The sequence below is a fragment of the Homalodisca vitripennis genome, chromosome 4, assembly GCF_021130785.1.
Source record: "Homalodisca vitripennis isolate AUS2020 chromosome 4, UT_GWSS_2.1, whole genome shotgun sequence".
Classification (NCBI taxonomy): Eukaryota; Metazoa; Arthropoda; class Insecta; order Hemiptera; family Cicadellidae; genus Homalodisca; species Homalodisca vitripennis.
Genome location: NC_060210.1, coordinates 147,537,833 through 147,562,528, shown reverse-complemented (window position 1 = coordinate 147,562,528; position 24,696 = coordinate 147,537,833). Strand labels below are relative to the sequence as shown.

At 32.6% G+C, this 24,696-nt stretch overlaps 1 protein-coding gene across 33 annotated transcripts in view; it reads right to left on the bottom strand.

Moving 5' to 3' along the window:
- LOC124360280 (basement membrane-specific heparan sulfate proteoglycan core protein) overlaps positions 1-24,696 on the bottom strand; it is a 528,539-nt gene that overhangs the window by 313,465 nt on the left and 190,378 nt on the right. For 2 of the 33 annotated variants that reach the window (XM_046813777.1, XM_046813778.1), the window contains exon 1: positions 3,237-3,365. The exons of 28 other annotated variants lie outside the window; for them this stretch is intronic. The gene's annotated coding sequence lies outside the window, so the exon portion shown is untranslated. Of the gene's footprint in view, positions 1-3,236; positions 3,394-24,696 lie in introns of those variants that run through there. 3 more of the 33 variants (XM_046813776.1, XM_046813775.1, XM_046813782.1) reach the window with 3 other exon arrangements.

Sequence of the window (24,696 nt, the reverse complement as noted above, 5' to 3'; positions counted from 1 at the left end):
CAGAAGTAGCGTATTTTTTCTACAATGTTCTCGAACGATGATATTACATTCTCCTCAGTCCACCTGAGACAAGAAAATAACCGTCACACTCTCAAATGCGTAATATCGTGTATTTAATGTTGTTATTTAAAAAAAATTAAGATTAGAGTCAATATATTGTATAAAGAGGCTGTTCAAATATGAAAGACTGCCTCTAGCACAACAATGAAAAGGGACCGACATCGACAGCTGGCAGTCTATTTCTGGCGGTGGTGCGGTCAATTGTAGGAGGCTAGTAGCTTACTGCTTGTATGCTCACTAAGCAGATCATACACATAGCCGCCCGAGCACCGCTACCATCGCCTTACCATGGTGCAAGTCCGCAGCACCCACTAGCAACTCCAACAATACGATAGAACACCCGTACCTCGTAAAGTAACTCACAAACACTTCCAAACAAAAAAATATCGTGATTTCCGTACAATTGCCAGGAACCCCCACCTCCAAAAATATGGTTGATCCTCCACATCTCTTTATAGCGGCAATCGACGAAATTTCATTTACAGGACTTAAAATAAAAATAGTCAGTTTTTTCATCTTACATTCCCATTTTTCATAGCTAGACCACAAACCCTAAACTAAACCACTCGGATTATATTGTGTGAAGGATATTATGGAGAGAATAGAATTTGGCATCCTAGTATCATAGGAACATATTCGACAGACAAAATAATTAAACAAGAATATATTTAACGTAAGAACCATTTTTTATCACATTGATTTCCATTAAATCACTATCCAAGCAAAAATACAACGGCGGATCTTTGATGCATGTTTCTATAACCTGTTATGAACGGGATTTCCCAAAAAATTACGAATTGTAAGATTTTAAAGAAGCCATGATAACATCCATTTTAAAAGCCATCCGTGTTTTATAAGTCCGAGCAATGTTAAAATTAAAATCTCAAAAAGTGAAAATGTTTATTAAATTTTAAACTATACACATTACTTCTTGTTCAAACAATTTTCGCCGCAATGTAACTCTTATAATTTGTATTAATTTTAAACGTTATAATTTTAACGTTTAAAATTTGTATTGGCAATTCAACAATCTTAGGTATGTATTGTATGTACTTATACTTTTTCCTTTTGCAACCAGTAGCAACAGGAGTAAAATTCAACTTTTATCGCTCATTTTACTACAAATTGAGATTGTGCACAAGATCACGTGCCTTAAGGAAGGGGAGATGAAATGTAATTTTAAAATGCAGTAGATCAAATAATATAAGATAATCTGAAACCATTCTAATTGTATTAAAGTTAATAAATTACAAGTTTAAAAGCCTAACTATTTATAAATGTCCACGTTTATTCTTCATAAATATTGTATTATTTTATCAAAAATAATATAAAGTTTATTAATTAACTATTTTTGGGAAATTTAAAAGGTTCTCGTGGATTCCAAAATCTGTAATTTGTGAATAAGATATAGCGTTTTGTGATTAGCCTACTTTACACAAGAAATTTACTTGGGACTTATTTTGTATTGTATAATTATATAAGAATTGTGTTACAGTTCATGTTAATTTCTTTATTTGTTTGTTATTTTTGTTCTTTTATTTATGTCACTATTTGAGCTAATAATTGTATATTACTATATCTATTATGAGGTGAAATGTTTTTTATTTCACTAGTATTTGATCTGATAATTCTTATTCCTCTATCTAGTAAGTAATGTAATTTCCTTTATTTCACTATTATTCAGCTGATAATTCGTATTACCATATCTAGTATTTAAGAGTAAACTTAAATACTAGATAAATAGTAGTAAACTTAAAAACTTGATCATTTAACAAAGCATAAATATAATATTATTTGCAAAAGAAAACAATTTTTTCACTAACGTCAATCTAAAGTAATGTTATAAACAAAATGTATGGCTATCACAGACAAGAAACTCAATTTAAACTAAACAATTTAAACGTTAATGGTTTAACATTATTGCTTTGTTGGTTGATATATTAATAATTTTGATTCCTATCAGTGTGTATTCCTTGTAAAACGGTGACAAGAGTAAAAACTTTTACACATTCAATTAATTTTCTACTTTTGTAGTTAACAACAAATTATTTTTAGAAAAAAATATCTATAACGATAAAACATAAAACGATAAAACATTATATTCAGTTAATATAATGTTTGAATGGCGGATTTAATTTATTAAGACATTCAAATTTATATTTTTATACGATTACAGTGATAGTTCATGCTGTGTAAAATTATCACTTGTAATAATGTTATAGAATTGATCATTAATTTCAACTAGTAAATTGTTTGTGTGATTAAAAATACCTATAATTTACAGATTTTATAAGTAGCCTACTGTCGTTAAAGTGTTAATTAATTTGATTTTCATTAAATTTACAAGAGTGCCTCAGAGCTCACGTGAGAGTTAATTATATCAAAATACTCGTATCTCAACACTGTTAAGCCGTTATCTCAAGAGAGAACACTTGGGCGCCAGATATGTATTGTTCTTATTTAAAGATAACATCTAAAATTTGTAAATACATTTTTTTACTTTTTTTATGTTTCACTAAACTATGTTGTCAAATTATCAAAGTTCAAGGTATCTGGCAAATAAAAATGTTTTTACTTCACCGTAACTGGAAATATAAATTAATCAAGTAGTATCTATTGCAATTTGCCGCTATTAAATTAAACACTATTATCAATAATAGTTCATATTTCATGATAATAACAACTTAAAACATTATTACTGTGACAGACGAGGAAACATAAAATAGTTAATATCAGTTTAATACGTATTTTTGAACAAATTAGTCAGTTTTCAAAATATTACTAATACTACTTTGGTATATCTTGAGAAAGTAAAAGAAATGGACTAACTCAAATTTCTAACGAATTAGTTTGAATTATTATAATATATGTCTAAATGTATTTATGAAAATGTTACCTTTTCATAAAATAAATTGTTTGAACACGTTTTAAACTTTAAAATACTGAAAAATACATCAGTTCCTTGTATCCGGTTTAGACCTACTATATCCATAATTTTTTACAGAACAGTCAGTAAAATCTTAAACAAAATATTTGAGTAAGGGGATTAATTAAAAGTACTTAAATTTCGCCGGTTATCTAATATTTTCCATAGCCTCCAAGTTACTTAAATTCGTAATAAAGAAAGAATATTTCTGGGCCATTGAGCCAATAGAATAATAATAATTTCTATTTACCTGGTTAAAACAATTAACAGATAAATGTAAGTACAGTAGTGTAGAGATGTGTGATGGCGTGTATATGATTACGTACGAGTCAGAGGGGGCGACAAAACCAGCTCTCACAGCACGGGCGCGCTCCCACTGCGCACTGACAGACACTGGCACAGCTCACGGAGCCCCCCTCCCTCTCTCCCCCTTCGTGCACCCCCTCCTCCACACACCTCACACCGTGGTGCATATACCAATCTTTGCAGTGTATATACATACACATTCCAGAGTCGCAAGTTGTACAAGAATCTGTAGACAACGTCCATCGCTGTGACAGGTGTTCACAACTTTTAAATGCTTTCTTAAAAAAAACGAGCTTTCTCTTTATATATATCAACAAACGATTTCAGGAACTAAAGTACAAAAAGAATAGAGGGTAAAAACAGTGTCACAGTTGTAAGAAGAGGAATTAAGTTTTGAACACGTTGACAGCGACTTCAACCATACAAAAATAAAGGCAAAAAAATGTAATCCACCAATTGAATTACTGAGGTGTCGATAGGACTTTTAGTTGTGTCACTGACTGTCCGTCCATGCGATAACTCCTGATAGAAAGTTGGTACATAGGTTGTTCTTGGTTTAAAGAAGAGGTATTAGTTTTTAAATAAGAGGGTACAAATTAAAGGTAATTATTAGGATCACACCTGCAAGGTATGGTCTTATGGGTAACCATGACAGGGGAAAATAGTATCATGAGCGAATTTGTAAAAATATGAGTACAATAATGTGAAATAGTAACAGTATGTAAGAGTTACTTTGTTAGATTGGTTGGTAAAACTTTCATTACGTTCTGTTGGGTCTTTCTATAGTCCGTTCTAAAGGTTTACTTAATTTTTACTTTCCCAAGTTTAAAAAGAGTTCGTTATTAACTTAATTACTATAGTATAATTATTGAATTAAAAACTTACTTTCAGGCTAAACGTTTGCAAGACAGATGTGTACCAAGAATACGTGTCCAAAGTATAGGTAATGACTGTTTATTGTTATTATTGCGCACCAATTTTTATATTTATTTATATTACAATACAACTTTGTGAACATACACAAGAATCCTTCGTATTGTTCATCAACATAAGTAATGTTCATCATTTCTGAGAAAATTCCATCAAGCTTTCTCCTGGGAATGAAATTTATGTTGGTTAATTCCTTTCATTTCAAGTGTAGTAACATCCGAGAATATTCCAGAAATAAAGTGAAAGACCGAGGTTATACAATACGATGTGAGGCAGGGGCACGTAGGTCGCGGATAATGTCCCGGCAATATTCCGTCCCCACCTCACAGGGTGCAATATTGGACAAAGTTGGGATAAAAAACGATCGAGTTTGCAAAGTTTGTTTGAATTTTCCATTGAGAGGCGTGAAAGTTAGCTAAGTTGTGGGGCGGCGCTGCGCGGGGACACCCCTAGCCCAGTCCGGGCACGTCTGGCACTTTCAGTACAGCTATCGTGTCATCTGTGTGCAGCGTGGCGCGGGCGGCGATCATCTCTGGTCATCAAGAGCACAGCGATCAAACACCGCTCTAGGGAGAACATGGAAAATAAACTATGATTACTTACTTAGTTGTACAATCAATACTCATAGTGCAACGTGTATTTAATTACACTGTTTAATCTTCATACGATTGTATCAGTACCAATAATAACGTAGAAATGTTGAATTAATTTGGTCTAAAATTCAAAATATTATATGCAAATTACATGGTGTAAAATTTTAAAAAGAAAAATAGCTAATAATGTCACATTTATAACATTTTACCCTATCTTGCATTGATTAAAACTTAGTTTGTAGGAACGTACTACCAGAATGCTGAGATAACTGATATGATTTATTTATTTTAACGTAGATGTAGATATAAGGTAGGTTAGTTCTCCATCTGAGGAAGGGATCAGGTAGCAGATCTCGAAACGTAGTATTACTGATTATTGTACCATTGGATGTACAACCTTGAATCACATTGTATCTAATCTAACTTTTGTAAACAACAATAATTTATAAATTACAATTAAAAATTATACATTTTAATTAGTTTTATCTTGGATTTTTATGACAGTGGTTTTCCATAGTAATAAAAGTCTAAATTAATCAATAAAGTTACGATTGTACCTCTCTACTTTATTAAAACTTGGCGTTTTAAAATAAATATCTATATCGAAACCTTAAATATCTGATAATAGCCAGTTTTATCTAAAAATTAAACATTAACACGGGTTTAGTATTAAAACTGACAATATCGATATTGTAACGTAAATCAATTTAAATATTAACACAACCCTGGCTTGTAAATGAAATGCTATGCCTCATACAAATATATGCATAGTGTATCTGTAACCTTCCAGAACCAAATATTACTTTTATAATATATTAAGTTTTGGAATTATGATATTTGATTTAGCGTCCACGTATAACTTGCTCTAAGAATGCTTAAGTTACAATAACCCAAAGTATTTTAGTTACCATTATCGTGGTTGTATAAGCTTAAATCTGGTTAAGCAGTCTATTCGTACTACTTTATCATGTAGAACTGTGTATTATACAAAAACTGAATACTTGTATGCCATGGAACCTTCAGCAAAACATTATCCTCCTTCTTCTTCTTTGGAAAACGATAACAGCAAATCGTTAATGCGGTGATTTGTTATTATTGTGATGATACTTTATAATCTCTTTTCAACCTAAATTGCAACGCTGCATTGTTTGAAAAGGGGTACTTATTTTGTAACATTCAAAAGTTGCGTGATAAAATGAGTTTTTATGACTGATAGCTTACTAATATTGTTTGTTGTTTATGATACGTGTATGCTCATGATTTGTCGTTTGATTAATACTCTATTACTAGCTTGTAATACTCTATTCGAGGAGCTGGGTAAATTTAATTTCCATCTGTCTGTAGATAGTACGATATCTTGAGAACTAACTACAATGTAGACTTCGTATGAACCTTCATTTCTATCAAATTCGAGCTCGATGATGGTGCATGTCAGTCCATTGGAATTGGCTGAGCAATATTTTTACATTTTTGTTTCGGATATCCATGATGGTAACGAGAATAAATAAACAAAGTCTCAGAATAAATAGAGATGTTTAAACAAACTGAATACAATATGACGTTTTAATATGTGATATACTAACACGTGTAGGCTAATAACGTGAGTGATTTTTTTCTTTTAAGCCTCAGCTCTTAGGCTATGCTGGCTTGTTCAAATCATTGTGGCTATTATTCCTCTCATGATTGGACTTCCCCGGGATTTGAACCCGTGATCTCTCATTTAGAGCCGTGAATGTATCCACTACTCTACGGAGGAGGACATAACATGAGTTATAAACTAGAAAAATGGAATTCAAACTCAGAGAAAACAACTTCTACCATAGAATAACGCTCCTACTTTGTTTTAAATGATTATAAACACAGTAAATTAAAAATTAAAATGAGATAATTATTTTCAACTGTAATTTGTATTTATTTGCAGTGAATCAGTGCAAATATATTGTTATAAGACGAATTTATTATATTTAAGTTAACACTTACAGTTAAGAAACATTTGTGATGATGAGATTTATTGTAACATTAACAATATACCTGATATTATTTTTCCTTAACTATTAATGGAAATCTTCCACTTATAATATGTAAAACACAGTGTATGTTGCTAATTTAAAATGTATGAAAATGGCGTAGCACATTTTCTTATAATTACGTGTTAAAAACTCCAATCGACGTAAGGATCATGTTTTAGTACAAAAATTGGTACATTTCTGCTTAATATTCTTTCTAACTGTATTAGTATACGAATTTGACTTTTGTTCTAATAAAATTAAACACCAATATTTTTAAAATGTTAAGTTTTCGTCATAAAACGCATAAAATAAAGTAATAATACTTGAAAGAATGGAAAACTACAATATATTATTAGTATTGCTGCAAAATTAAACAAGTAAATTTAATAAGAAAAACACAATGTCTACATTCTGTAATGTAACAAAAACATATGTTTATCAAACCTTAAATATAGTTCATAAATATTCGTTATTGTTGTTATTCGAGATTCTGTCATAGTTTCGAATAACGATTATTATTGAATAAATTCCTCATCGATATTATCATTGAACTTTCTATAATTATAAATTGCTGCGTAATCAGATTTATACATTAATAACTAAAAATAAGAAAAAGGAGATGGGAGGTAGAGGAATTTCATATTCCATACAGGGTTGCAGTTTTTGTCTACGGAAACAGAAACAAAAACTAAATAACAGTTGTTCAAACTTTAGACTTTCGCAGATGTTGTAATATCGAACAACAAGCTGAAACTGGATTGTAAGCTGAATCTGTTGTACACTTGTTGGCAACATATTTTATATACGTTCAAAAACAAACTCCTAAAGTATGTTCCAGCCATTGGTGATGGAATGTTACGAAGCATGCCTTATACAATCTAGACTGTGAGATCTAACTAGGGCTCATGTTGAAGATGCAACTTGTGATTACCTTTTATCCGCACAAACAGTGGTTATGTATTAACGCATCGAGCGTAAGAGCGATATGAACATTCGCGCTGCGTCGCTTCTTACATCGGTCAACCTGAAGAGGGGTTGAGGCAGTCACGTTATCTGAGTTTATTTTTTAGATACGATCTCTAGGAGTGTTTTTCTTTTTTGCCACCAGTGCAAGGTAACACTGAATTTATGATGATATCCACGAGAATTTGTGATCGCTTCTTTAAGATCCGTGATCAGATCACGCTTAAGAATTTTTGAACGAGAAAGTACCAATCACAAATGCCTTCGGCAGTGCCGAACCACACAGCTGTAGAAACAGAAAAAAATCCCACGATTGTACCTAAACAAGCTCAGACACTGCATCGATTTATTAAAAAAAGTAAGAAAAAACTTACATTTTATCAATACATAATATGTAATATACTAGAATCACCATCACGCACAGGACTGATTTTGTTGACCCCCGAATGGCTGTGATAACGCTTAGTCTCTTAATATGTTTTACGCTAGGAATCGTTAACGATGGCATTCCGACACTTACTTTTAATTTCCTTACTTTCCAAGGTACCTTTTAGTCGTACTGTAAATTGAAATGAGAAATTGAAGTTAGGCCAATAATTGCTCAGGACCACGCACATATCAGAAAGCGCCATCGATAATAAATGAATAACGCGTATCACTTAAATGGCGCAGGTAAAAACCAACGTAATAAAAACATAGTAAATTTACTTATTCATAATCGGTAGTTAAAGACATTTCTTACACTATAGATTGTATAGAAAATCTCTTATAATTACGGACATTTCGAATCCCTAAAGCGTAATATGTGAGTTTCCCGTAAAATCATCAATCAAGTGTTTAATATAATCAGGATATCAGAATATTTTATAACATCTGTTGTCAATTTTCGCTTACCATCTAGATTCTGCGCATCCTATGAATAAAATTGCGTACTAAGCTCTTCAAGGAATGATTACCTTTTTATGTATTTATGTAAACAAATTGGAAGTTAACACGATTGCGAACATAACAAAGCATGCATAAGATGGAACAAAACATTTTCACATAATGGTTAAGTTTATCCGATGAAATGTATTAAAGATAAAAAAAGCCTTGAATTTTAAATTTACTGTCAATTAAACAGTACATTTCATGCTTTTCTCAGTTAATTACAGAACGAATTGACTAATAGCACTCTGATTAAGCATTACCACATTAAGTGGACCATCCGGCGGTTCTGTTATCATCACTTCGAGATGACTGAGTCTTGATATAAGGAGCTGAATCATCTAAGGTACTTGATCTCCAGCTTGAATGACGTGTTCTTGTTTGATACAAACGATAGCTTAACTGAATGAGTGAACGGGTAGACGGAGATCCTGTGCAGCCCTTGCAGATCTGGTCATGTAGTTCCGCCTTATAATACGACTGCATATCGTGTTCCCCTATCAGAATCTGGGCTCTTAGATACACAGGCCCAGAGTTGAATGATTGCAATCCATAATTTTCACTGCTTTATGTGTAACTATGCTACTCTACACATAATTATGCCTGTGTGGAATGGAATTCCACATTCACTATGATTACCCGCTCCTACTTCAGGAGTTTATCTCTCTCGTTATCTCCGAACTCAGTTTTATCTCCGGCAATAAAGTTAGCAGGATTCCATTGCGATGCTATGAGTAGTGTTTTTAGCTATGGTTGTCAACTTTACTAGAAACCATAACCGAGAGGATTACATAGATTAGTTGCCAGAATTGAGCAATAAATACAGCTTAGATTTCCTCGAGGAGTTTGGATTATGATATTGGCTGTGTCACCCGAGGGGCTGGAAAAATTTAATTTCTGTTTGTCCGAAGATTATGGTGAATGTCATTCCATGGGATTTGGCTGAGCGTTAGCGAACATTTTTACAATGGTTTTAAGGGTAGCCATGATGGTAATGAGGAAGTTGTAGATATTCTAAGCACAATTATATGACATTTTAACATGTGATATTATAACACATGTAGCCTAATGAAATAAGCAATAATATATAAATATTGTATGCAATTTCAGCGAAGCATGTTACGCGACACCTGGCACGGCGCTCTCCTATCTTGTTGAACATTGCCTCTAACATGGTCCGGCAAGATAAGTTATAATTATGATTATTACATAGCAATGTTTATATTGATAGGAAAGCCAACGATGGCCCATTCAAACTCACATAAATTCAACCTAAATGGTTAATTTTAAGCTGATGCACTGATGGTTAACTTATTCCACCTAGATGGTAAAATATCTATTTAATCTATTAATAAACCTTCATAAACTGGCTTTATCGAAAACTATTGTTAGGAATTGAATTTATGTTGCCTTACGTAACCTCATCATGCCGAAATGTGCCACCAAAAGTTACCAAGAATTCAACACTTAGAAAATACTGCCTACATAACCAGATCTAGTGATAGTGCACGATAAAACGGCAGTTGGCGTCAATATAGCTCTAATGTTATAGAACCTGCCTCTACTTGTATCCTGGTTTCGTCAATACCGATACAGATTTCATAAAAATAATTCTAGCCGAGGGCAGGTTCATACATTCTCTTGGGGATGGTTTTCCTAACAATAATCACAGACAATTCTAATGACAAACTTATTTCAACATTCAAACGAGTTATGAGTCATTACAGTACACAAATGATTTCACAATATATTGATTTTCCACTGACCATCGTAGTCGATATTGTATTCAGGTTTTAAAGGTGCTTCCATTATTTGACGAGACAGGAATACCGAAAGTAAGAGGTCACAAACTGTTCTAATGAGGTGGCATTGAGATGAAAGTAAACGTGTCTTATCTACTGTAGCTGCAGTACAGTAACCAGCGAGCGTAGTAGTTGAACACTGTACATAACAAGGTACTAGCTACGGCTCATTATCTAGTATAACACTTTAGTGCTGTACAGTGTACATAAATCACATATGAAGTTATATTGTATCTTTTTGATCTATAACTATTGTCATTGCGATCGGAAACAAAAACAATGAGAGGTATATGATTAAAGGAACATGTTATAGTTGAAGTTTCTAAATTATGTTAAGGCTTCAAAATAATAACACGACAATATTATATGTAACATTTGTATAGAAAAACTATCACGATTGTTCATCTTCTCTCACTTAAATCATCAAAATCATTTACTTAACAAGAAAACGACAAATATCACTAAAAACTACAATATTTCTTTAAATTCAAACCAATCACAACTGAATTGAGTTGTGTTCAGTTTTAATTGGTCACAACTGGGCAATTAAAATTTGATAAAAAATTTAATCAACATTATTAGGTACTCCCACAATAAAATAAGTATTTTCTTCGCCCACCATGTGCTAGAATAGTACACGTATGTTGATATTCAAAACATTTTCAGTTGATATTTCTGAAAGACAGGATGAACAGAGACTGCTCATTATTGGTTCTAATATTGTCAAGTTTTACCATAACAATAAGAAGGTCAAAGCAAATGTTCAGAGCAACAACTCTTTTAGTACTTAGTGGGAACGTCTGGATCGATCTGAGGAAACGATGTATACCATCGCAACTCTTAATTGGGGTAACTGACATAATGTTACCGATAAAACTTTCGTATATTCGTGCTTGCTAATCTGCCTTACTCAAGTACCACGATTATCGCTCATTATTATGTAGGAAGCGTATCTTACAGTGCTTCTTAAAATCGTGAATCGTGGTATTCATGCCGTCTGTGTATCTGCTATGCTGTAACTCTTGATAGGACCGTCCTATTGAACTTTAAACTCGGCACTTACATTTCCCTTGGCACAAGGACTTATTTAAGTTATGGACAACTGATATATATATATATATATATATATATATATATATATATTTATATATATATGGCATGTCAAGCTGTTTTTCTTTTTAAAACTTTTACACCATGTAATTTGCATATAATATTTTGACTTTTAGACCAAATTAATTCAACATTTCTACGTTATTATTGGTACTGATACAATCGTATGAAGATTAAACAGTGTAATTAAATACACTTTGAACTATAAGTATTGATTGTACAACTAAGTAAGTAATCATAGTTTATTTCCCATGTTCTCCCTAGAGCGGTGTTTGATCGCTGTGCTCGTGATGACCAGAGATGATCGCCGCCCGCGCCACGCTGCACACAGATGACACGATAGCTGTACTGAAAGTGCCAGACGTGCCCGGACTGGGCTAGGGGTGTCCCCGCGCAGCGCCGCCCCACAACTTAGCTAACTTTCACGCCTCTCAATGGAAAATTCAAACAAACTTTGCAAACTCGATCGTTTTTTATCCCAACTTTGTCCAATATTGCACCCTGTGAGGTGGGGACGGAATATTGCCGGGACATTATCCGCGACCTACGTGCCCCTGCCTCACATCGTATTGTATAACCTCGGTCTTTCACTTTATTTCTGGAATATTCACGGATGTTACTACACTTGAAATGAAAGGAATTAACCAACATAAATTTCATTCCCAGGAGAAAGCTTGATGGAATTTTCTCAGAAATGATGAACATTACTACTTATGTTGATGAACAATACGAAGGATTCTTGTGTATGTTTACGAAGTTATATTTTAATATAAATAAATATACACATAAAATGCAATAATAACAATAAACAGTCATATACAATCCCTTTGAGACGTATTCTTGGTATACATATATATGCCTTTCAAGATTTACTCTGAAAGGAAATTTTGAATAAAATAAAGAATCTTTGCGATAACTCTTGATAGGAACGTCCTAGAGGACTTTAAACTTGACCCATAGGTTCTCCTTGGTTCACGAAAGAACTATTAATTTTGGGATCAGAAGACCCAACGACAGTCGCCCCATCTGTACGATAACTCTTGATAAGAACGACCTAGAGGACTTTAAACTTGACACATACATTCCCCTTAGTACAAGGAATAACTATTAATCTTTTATTTTTGTTTAGCCACATAAGTTTAAAATTGTTGTGTAAGTGAATAAAATTTTTATAATAATTCTAATGTTACGAAAACCAATCAAGAGAACGAATTGGAATGCACCAGATATAAATGGTATAATAGCATTGGACAGCATTACCTCGATTGGTAGTGAACGACAGTCAAGTGACAACCAGGTTAAAGGTGTCAGGGAGTGTACATAGTCACTAGCCACTATTAGAGTGAGTAGGAGTGCAGTAACAATAATAACACTTGACAGCTAGGATGTGATTGGCTACGAAGACTCGCGCTATATCACATTACATTATAGATTTATGAGTAGTAATAATACTTACGCAACATCTGTCTGTACACCTTACCTGGAAAACGAAACATACATTACTTGTTGTAGAATTGATTTAAACATATGTACATATATACTATTACCATGTTTTTATTCACAATGAAATGAAATATAAACATAAAGAGTTTATAATTATTGTTTAGCTAAACAAATATTTCTCGGTATAGTTAAATTTCAAAAGTTTAACGATCAGAACATTTTTTTCTTATTTTGAGTCATAGACTACAAGATATATCACGAGTACCTGCTGAACCCGTGTTCTGTCATTGTATAAACTAGCGTGCGGGTTTGTATAAAGCTGTCACGTTAGAAAAGGGTTTTGTAAAATTAAATTTTCTAAACTCGTTTCGTTTCAACCTATCTTGACTTTTCATAGACTACAAGATATATCACGAGTACCTGCTGAACCCGTGTTCTGTCATTGTATAAACTAGCGTGCGGGTTTGTATAAACTAGCTGTCACGTTAGAAAAGGTTTTGTAAAATTAAATTTTCTAAACTCGTTTCGTTTCAACCTATCTTGCCTTTTCATAGACTACAAGATATATCACGAGTACCTGCTGAACCCGTGTTCTGTCATTGTATAAACTAGCGTGCGGGAATAGGTCACGTTAGAAAAGGGTTTTGTAAAATTAAATTTTCTAAACTCGTTTCGTTTCAACCTATCTTGCCTTTTCATAGACTACAAGATATATCACGAGTACCTGCTGAACCCGTGTTCTGTCATTGTATAAACTAGCGTGCGGGTTTGTATAAACTAGCTGTCACGTTAGAAAAGGGTTTTGTAAAATTAAATTTTCTAAACTCGTTTCGTTTCAACCTATCTTGCCTTTTCATAGACTACAAGATATATCACGAGTACCCGCTGAACCCGTGTTCTGTCATTGTATAAACTAGCGTGCGGGTTTGTATAAACTAGCTGTCACGTTAGAAAAGGGTTTTGTAAAATTAAATTTTCTAAACTCGTTTCGTTTCAACCTATCTTGCCTTTTCATAGACTACAAGATATATCACGAGTACCTGCTGAACCCGTGTTCTGTCATTGTATAAACTAGCGTGCGGGTTTGTATAAACTAGCTGTCACGTTAGAAAAGGGTTTTGTAAAATTAAATTTTCTAAACTCGTTTCGTTTCAACCTATCTTGCCTTTTCATTATTTTTACGTATGAAACGCATGGAGATTGGTCCCACATGAAAACTGTTTGTATTACTAAAAAAATAAACTACAGACACTACATTAAAAAAGGAAAACCACAGGAAAAATAAACAACGAAACATTTTACGTTCAATTTAAAGCTGTTCATATTTTTGGAGACCGCGTACGCTACCGTGACGCTACACACCCATCACACCCATTAGAGCCAGTGCTAAGAGTTCGTTTGCAGCCTAGGGAGGTTTGTTGTTACAAGTTACTTTTAATTTGTTTAGCTATACTATTTTTATTTAATTTTAATGCCGCAAATTAAAAATCACATTAGATTAAAACATTGTTAGATTTATGATTTATGAAATTTGATTTTTAGCACATTGAACTGAAACCACATTTAAATGAAGAGATATTTTTTATAATGGTAGTATTGTAATTTACAAAACAATCGTTTGAAATTCACGAAATGGTATGCAAACCACCATTTCTAACGTGAGATTAGATACGCGTAGATTCGATACCTGGTGAACAAACCGTCTTTGACTCACACATTTTACCTTCACAGTGACATGAAGTATGGCGCTAAAAACCTTCCTGATGACTGAACTAATAAAAACATTTCTATTGGTCAGGTTTTGTTAGTAGCAAAACCGTACAAAACAACCCTACGCATTCATCCAACAGTCACCCGCTAGTTACCTTTTGTGTTTAAAGATTGAAAGTGACGACCGTGGGGGTTGCCTTAGCAGTACAAAGGGGTGCAATGGTTTATTCGTCAATGGTTCAATTCTCTAAAATTTAAATATAAACAAATGTGTCTACCACTTTTGTGAACTTCAGCTGAACGTATCAACAGCTGTTCATATCAGTTAACTTTGGGTTACGTGTCGTAAATATTTTAATTATTTACCTGAGCTATTAAATATTCTGATAAACTTTTCCACTATATCTCACCTTTTAATCCTTTCTTGGACGTCTACAAATATTTCTAAATCAAATTTAGCCAAATCAATACAGACGTTCATAAGGGTTAGTCAGTATTAACAATGAAAGCGTCCAAAAATATTAATTTTTGCAATATACAAGCTTTTATCTACTTTCTATGATTAAAATATTGATGTGACATACCTACGAATCTGCCCTAGTTCATAGCGAAGCCGACAGTGAAACCCGTATCAAAATCCGTTAAGTAGTTTAGAAAATATTGATGCACAAACAAACCAACACAAAAGCGACTTTAATTTATACTATGCATGTTAACTGTTACTGCCGTAATATGGTATTGTGCATAAAACTACGTTTATATTTATTAATTGTGATGGATAAAGTGAGGTAAAATCTCAATTCAGTATGAGTAGTATTTTTCCTTAAGAACTCCTCCTAATCAGGTTCCATCCTGAATAAAATGTCTTAATTTAATAATTTATTTTGACTGATATTTAACTGCATTTCTACAAATGTTATGATACAGGATTTATAATAATAACAAGGCAGGGTTTTTAACTTGACAATTAAGTATTAGAGTCTATATTACGACTACTCTGATATAGCTTCCGAGTATCACGCGAGATCGCCTGTCGCATCGCTAAAACTATGGAAGGTTTGTCCCGACCTTAAGGTGCAGGTTGGAAGTAACCAAATCAAACGTATCGCTCTTAAATCAGTGTTAATTTGTATTCTAAAACTTCAAATTTATGAAAAGTTTCTAATTTGAAAATAGCTTATTAATAATGTATACATTTTTATTATTTGTGATGGACGGCCGGTACACGAAAAGATCGCAAAGCCCCCACTGCTTCAAGCGCATTATATGCACATTTTATTTGTTATTATTTTACAAGTATTTAAAATGTAATAAAATTTGTACAAAAGTAGATGTTATTATTAGGAATTAATTCATATAGAAAATACAACTTTCAAATAAGATTTATTATTATGGACGAGAGGGAATTGTAAATAACATTGCAAGTACTTTCCAGTCTAAGTTTATTATATCAGATTAAATTGTATTAAGATAAACAACACTATCAAGTTAGAATATAATAGTTAAAAAAGCGAAGAGATTATTATAAAAGATTGGATATCTTATTCGAGTGAGAAGTAGTGAAAGATGCAATGTACGAGAACGTGAACACCAGAGGTCTCAGCAGAGGAGTTATACGGTACGGTGGAATACTGCACTACGAGCTCGACTAGTACTGCACTACGAGCTCGACTAGGCAATAGTTGTAGGCAGGTGAATCATTCCATAAAACAAAGATAAAACAGCAGTAGAGGAAAAATGAGGCCGGTACAGCCTGTCACCGATTGTCTTGACAAGAAATTTATTATACTCTCCTACCAACATGACAGAGTAATATGTCCCGCGAACAGTTACAGAAACCATAAACGGCAGCACTGGGCTAATTCGCTAACTTTTACCGACTCGAGGTTAGGCTCATTCTGTATTTTATCTCTTTACGATGACATATACTCGCCATCATTACTTGAATACTTCTCCGTCGGGATATTTGAAGAGTAAATAATATTAACCTTATTTCTCTCATGTCAAGAGAAGTAAAAAAGTACAATTTAAATCAACTCTACAGATGTATCTCAATCTAATATAATTCTTAATCTGAAAACTACAGTAACGAAATAAACACATTTTTTTTCCATTTTCCTTTCGTATTCACTTAATATATCAAAGGAGGAAAAACATCACTAACTCTTTCCGCTGCTCTGTCACTTGTATCAGTATTTTAACACAAGCAAGTTAATGACACTGCAACAACCTAAATTAACATCTCCCTCTTTAATAAATACCTAGGCTTAGTTGTAGAGATTAGATCTTTAAAGAGGATTATAATTTAAAAATGAATCAACTAATTTTACTTTTTGATAAATGAAAAAGAATATTCACAATACTTGTATTAATTTATCACAACCCGTATAATATCCTTAAATGAGTACTTGGTCGGAAATATGTCTATAGCCGCAAGATTGCTAGGAAGTGAGTTAGTATAGTATGTAAAGCGTTGAAAATATTAACAGTATGCGTTGCTGAGCGTAAACAACCACTACCGCACGTTTAGCGTTGGTCAGAAAAATTTGTGTTTACTTATTCATTTTTACGTCAACGGTAATTACCAAACGGCTCGAAATGTAATCTTCTAATGCTCCAAAAACTTTACGAAAAGAGTTCGCAATCTCTACACACTTATAAGGCTAGTTTTATAAATCCATTTAACCCTCCAACTGTTGTTTATCCAAATTTTGATAAACATGAACCCTTAGCGGATTGTTGTTCGTCAAAATTTTGATAAACAAACATTCCCTTGCATAATCACTCATAACAGTATATTCCGGCAACGTATCGATTCGATTCATGCACCATTGGATTCGGGGAAAAAAAGCCTAAGGAATACTATAGTTTTATTCCTCTTTATATTGTAGTTGCAACGTACCAAGTTCGTAGTTTGGAACGTAAAAGATGTGACCGCCATGTTGTCGATGCCGTCTGAGTTGTTGATGTGACGAGTCGTGTTTATTAGTAAGTTTTAGTAGGTTTATTTGTGTTTTAGTGTTGTGTTTAGTGTGTGGTGAATTGTTAAATATTGCAGTAGTGCAAATAAATATATTTTAGAATAAATAAATTTCTCGAAAATTTTTCGCAAAATTTTTGAGTAATGACAAAATGAAACTTTTTTCGACTCTTCAAAAAAAAGTTATGGAATTTATTTTACTACTGCTGTATAGTTTACGTCATTATGAGTAATAAAATATGCAATATAACATGTATATGAGTAAAACTGTATTAGTAAAACTTTTATTAGCAAACTCTTACATATACACCCTATTTTCACAATTTATGCGCATCGCTGCTTTTTGTTATATAGTGTTATTATAGTTTCATAAATTTGTATAATGCTTATGTGTTTCTGAAACTAGAATAAATTTGACACACAATGGTACTCTCACTTTTATAGTTTTCTTAATATAACTTGGTTTGCTAGGTATGGTCCCCCCCAAATAAAAAAAAAAAAAATGTAAATTTTGAATTTCATGGAAAAAAAATTTTAGTAAACATTTTTTTAAGGCCAAATTTAAATACTAATATTATTATATGTTTAATTCTGAACACAAAAATATATACTTCTATATATATATATTACTTTTAATTTATATTTTTAATAAATTTTTTAAAAAAACCCTTGCACGAGGCTCGAAAACATGCCGCCACTACAGGGAAAAAATGACTGCCAGTTGGAGGGTTAAACATCCGTTATCCACAGCGCAAGAACTATAATTGTTTTTGGGCAGAGTCTTAATCCAAATTAGCGTTGCGCCTTCGTTGCTGAAAACTAGCACAACTAAAATTATTTCAGGTGTCATGCAACCTTTAAATATGTTGATCTTTCAACACAAACACCTTATGTCAATCGTAATTTTCAATATGGGAAGGAGGGACTAAAATTACACGAGTCGGGCCCACTGTTGTTAACAATAAAATTGAATGCTGATCTGGGCGTATTAGCATCAGACCAAGGTGTGTTCTTGTTTGTGTGAAGCACAATAGTCACTTTATTGTGGATTAATGGTTTGTATTGTTTGTATGCAAATCGGTTAGCTGATGTACCTGTCGACACTACCCACATATCCTCCTGGCTAGGAAATAAGGAATGTACTGGCTAGGTCTCTGCAGTCAACAGTATTCCTCATCACATTCCTGTTTTATTCCAGAGTTTCAAAATGATATTTCATAATTACATTGTTGTTTTCACTCTTCTTTCAGTTAAAAAAAATTTTGCCTGGAAAGTCGAGCATATTGGGGATCTGAATCCGAAATTTATCGCTATAATACATTTCTGGTACTCGTACGAATTTTTGGAACTAGTAATAACTGGACTCAGGGATGCCAGTGACACAATCTTTTTCAGTCTGACAGATACAACCCCCTTTTAACACTTTCAGCCCCAGGCATCTGTGTTACTCTACAAAAGTGTAAATGTACTTACAATGAATCTTAACGTGGTTTGAGAGAATACTATAGAACAGTCTCGAGATGTGTTATTTCTCCACGATCAGCTTGGAGCTTTGCGGTACTTACGATATCACCAACAACAAACGAGAGTTGTATTGAATTTCATTAAGCTAGAGCCCCCTTACAACGAGTGAGAGATAGGACGGTGGTATTACAACCTTATCATAGGCCCTATATTGTTGCGGCGCGAGATCTCGATAACACTTGCTTTTAAGTAATATTGTAAAAATACTAACTATGGTTAGTTATAGTTTCAAACCATTCTTTTTCACAATCATAAGAGTGTTCTGAAGATTTGAAAACGTCAAAGAAGTCATATTAAATAAAACAATAATCAACGTTATTCAAATATAAACATATTTCCTAATCAAATCAATCAATTTCCAATATAGTTTTTACTAGAAAACGAGCAATGTAATCAGTCAGTTTAAACATATTATCAATTCTCTACGGGTGATAATTTAAACACATTTATCATAAACTGGTTTAGTCGGTAAGTAGACCAGTGCCGAAAAAGATTTTAAATCAGATTGATTAATACGAGGATGTAACTGATAATCCCCTGATACGATTTACTAGGACATTAATCTTATTGTTTTGATTTATTAATAAATCAGACACTCATTATATCGGTTAGTAGTGTAGCCTACACATTAGACACAGTAATTAAAACAATTAATAAATTATTGAAAAGTTGGTTTTATAATGATGTTAACAAACAGATATTTGCTTCGTAACACGAGCTGATTGCCTGCGATAAACTTTCGAGTAAAGCGCACAGAGATGTTTTGTCGGCTATGTAAATCAACATTCGTAAAATAAAAAATTTTTTATTGCATAAAGTTTTATTTTACGATTTCTTTGTTCATTTTCACCGTCTACAGTCGGTTTGAGATGGTTTTAAAATGATCTCGTTTGATATACTTGATTATACTGATTTTATCGTGTATAATAACTGAAAGAGTATGTTTGACAACCTGTTATGCCACAGTTCCTTAAATCTCGCAAATAGAGAGCGAAAGCATTTTATATATCATGATGATATTATAAAACAAAACATAAATAATTCTATAATGACGTTTATACTCTTTTCAGTTCCGAAAAATATATTTATAAAAAAAAGGAAATTGAGTTCGATATTTAAATCTGTATTGAAAGATTGCTGAAACTTAAATTCCATTATCACAAGAACGTTTGTAATCAATATGGCCTCTAGAGATGTCGTAATAAACAGATTGGAACATCCCGCACCAAAATAGTCCGATGACATTTTGAAGCGGCGCGCGGCGTTGCCATATCATCAGCTATAGTTCCCTGTTTTAAGTAATTTTTCATATACGTAAAACTGGCAACATTGGTGGCGCGGGGAGCAGAGAGGGATTGAAGTGCACCATCGGAATATTTTGGTACGGGCTGTTTTGTGAGCTTTAAAAACGTCAATTAATTACGTAAACATTCGGAAATTAAAAATGTCGTAATTCAGCATTTAAGAAAAGCTAATTATCAAAGCAGCCCCCACACCGCTGTACGTTGCCAGGGTGAAATTGTATAACAGACTCAATCACCTAATATTTATATATTAATGGCTCACTATTTAATCTCGCCTGATAATAGTTGTGAGTTAGTTAACTTAAGCTGGTGTTTTAGGGCGAAAGAGATAAGAGTCTACTTTCACCAGAAATTTGACCTGTGTGATACGACAAATCAACATAAAGAGGTGTCATTCAGACGTTATATTTTAAATTTTGTTAAAAATGCATAAAAATATTAACAAAAAATGGAGGAAACAAGAAGCATGGAGAAATGAACTGAACTATTAATTAGTGAATACCGATTGGTAATTAACATATCAAAATTGGTCTTGGATTAAGCCAATTAAAGAGCTTTATTGTTAGAACTAATTCAGACAAAATTGGTGTGCTGCACTAATCCTCAGTGAGACAGGTTAATTTGATTTTTCTCAACCGGCTTTTCTTGGATATAATCCAAGAAGACAGCTACTAGCTTCCCTTGTGAGGGAATAATGAATCAGTGCTTGAATATTCATTTCATTTACCCCTCAAATGTTCGGATCTTCCTTATTGTTTGATATTCATATACAAAACTGCAGGAATATAATATTGATTCGCCAAGCCATGCGTTACACCTAATAAATAAAGCCTTTTTACCTTTTTTAAATAAAGCTTTGGATGTAAGATTTAATTCAATAATTAATGTGAAAGAGAGCTTTCAGTTTTATAATGCAGAAACTGGTATCTGAAGAACAAATATTTTACATAAGTTACTTAAAATCACGCTAATTACAATAATTATTATATACTTCACAGAAAATGTCTACTTTCCACATATCTCGGATATTGACGAATGGCTTGTTACCAAACAAAAAAAGGAAACATTTCTTGGTCTATGCTGACTTTTAACAACAGAACTATACAATAAGGATTCACTTTAGTACACAGTTTTAATTAGTTTTGTATTACCTTTTATTCTTCATAGGTCTTTTAAATACAACTTTATTAAAATAAATTTCTTTATTGTGTGTGTACAAAAAATGAAAACTTTGAAGGTCTAGTTACTCGCCTGGAAGTGTCTTCCTTACCTGCACGAGGATTTCGTGCAGGACAGGAATTATCGGCTAGAATCATGCCTACGTTCCGTCCTTGGAACAAAGGATCATTAGATTGTCTGATGCAAAACATAAATATAAAAGTTGTACAAACGTATCCATCCTTGATATCTAGTAAGAGATTGGACTACTCTGCCAAAGATATAAATTTAAGGATTGTCTAAATGGTACTGTTGATAAATCTACAAGGCAATAATTAACTATATTGTCAAAAACAATATGATTTTTTTAAATATTTATTTTATAGATAATTAATGTTTCCGAGAACTCCTATCGGTTGTTCTTCGGTAATTGTGCTGCATAAATTAAATGGCTACATCATGTTGCGTTTTATTTTGAATCGATTTATGAAATTGATCTGCTGCACTGAAAAATTTATGGCAAGGTTGATTAGTTGTATCACTAAATAGTTAAAATAGACAACTGTTATTGTTCACCTTACAGTATACAGTAATGTGTAGCTATATTTCTCGATTTAGGCATTTATATCTCTAATTATTGTACACAAAAAAATGTACATTTTAAATGGTCTTTCTACTTACTGTTAACACATAATTAAACCTAGAATTTTATTTCCATAATTCAATAGAAAAACATAAACAGTACTGAAAAGTATTTAATTAATCTACGCTCTGTGTTTTCTATGTAATGACAAAACAATGTTACACTGAAAGCTTTATCAAACCAAAATGTGACTTGAATTCCTGATAATGAGTATATTTAATTGGTGCTCTGGAAATTTATAAAGGCTTTACAACATAATGATGGCATATGTTTGACAGTATAAATTATTCAATGTAACTAGTTTAATGTAAATGGCTAAACATTTGGGTTTTTTTAAGTAAAAATGCTTTTATTACCTGCAGAAAATGACCTATTACCTGAAAATACGGATTGGAAATATCTATAGAAATTGCTTTAGGATACCCTCCAAAACAGGCTCTTTTAATTTTAGGTAAGTTTTTCTAGTACATAAGAAAAATGAAAAAGACTGTTGTTTTTAAACCAGAAATATTTAATTTGTACAGCAGGATGATGATGTACTTTAATTATAGAACTAGTCAGGATTGATTGATACAAGCCAGACTGTGTCACTTGATACATTCACAAATACAGAAGTAGAATACTGACCATATGACTTCATGTCAGTCAAGTATCTCATTCCTTATCGTCTACTGCTTCCCAATCTCATACATTTATAGATTATGAACATATACAGAGTCTAGAAATTACTCAATCAAACTTCAAAAGATAATTTCTTAGTTCAAAATATACCAGAGATGTCATTTAAAGTTTGATGAAATGGTCACATGTTTGTTTTTAATCTGTCTGTTTGTGTGTGTTGTTTTGCTGACAAATATGAATGAATGAATGAATGAATAAATAATATTTATTTCCCAAATACAAATTAATAACACGTACAATGTATCTATATCACCATAAATCTTACATCCATTATTAACATAATAGATAATCATCTAGATACGGTAAAAACGGTTTCAAAAATATTTAATAATACTATTCCATCAGGGAAAAATAGGGTTTACATGGGCAAGTAGCCTGTGCGTAGACCCGAGCCATTATGGCAATGATATAGGAACGGATTTTTAGAAAAAAAATTAGTTATACTCGTATGTGATAGAATATTTTGTAATTAAGAAAAAATTAAATAGTAAAACAGTAAAAGAAATACAATAACATTAATGTTTATAGTTTTGGAGCAATCAGTTAACGATGACAACAAACCCACCTCTTTAAGCTAAAAATAAAAAAAAATAAAAATATATCAAACCATAACAATCTAATATCTGTCGGATACAACTATTTCCTTCCAGGGGCAGCCGGATGCAACAATACATGAATACATGACGCAATGACTGAGGGGTAGGTGAGGGGGGTCAAGGTCAGGTCCTCCTGTTGTACCGGTCACAATGAGGGCCTCGACTTCCTCGTCACTGAGACTGATAAGCAGTTCCGACACTTTCCTTTCCTTTTAAAAGTCGATAATGCAGTTGTTTGAAAAAGTTCTACGCCTTCATATTTTAAGCACAAATTTCGGTAGAGTAGTTGAGAAATGTAAAAACAATAAGTAGTTGAAAAAGATTTAATAAGATTGGAGGTAGTAATTCCTATGTTTCTAGAGTATCTAGTGCTGTAATTATGAGTAATTGGAATAAATATTTCGGTAAAATTATTGAACGTGTGTATTAATACAGTTTTAATGAAAATTTGTCTGACTGAAAAAACTCTAGTCTCTTGGAATAGGGTACTGGTCGGGCAACGCTTACTCTTCTTAAAAGCAGCTTTTAATATTGATTTTTGAATTATACTAAGGTTATGGATTAAAGTTTTATTTGCTCCACCCCACGCAATAATACCAAAAGACAGAATCGACTGTACAAATGCAAAATAAGCTACTCTAATTTCGTTTACGTTCAGAATATTTGTTAACTCTTTAAAAGCAAAAATATATTTCCTTAATCTGTTTTTCAAATACTCAACATGTTCCATCCATTTCATACGATTATCAAATATAATTCCCAGATATTTGTAACTGCTAACACGCTGTATATTTCCACAGATTTTATATAAATCTTAAATAGTTAAATCTATCATGTTGCAAATTAGCTTGAAAGTATAACAATTTTTTATGGTCAGTTTTAAAGCAAACAAAGCACAAATAATTGAAAGGACCATAAAACCTAATATATAATAAAGATAAAACGTTTAGTTCCTCATGTTTTATGATCAGATGATAATTACATGAGAACATGCATTTTTACTGCTCTTTTGTGAATATTTTTACTAAAAT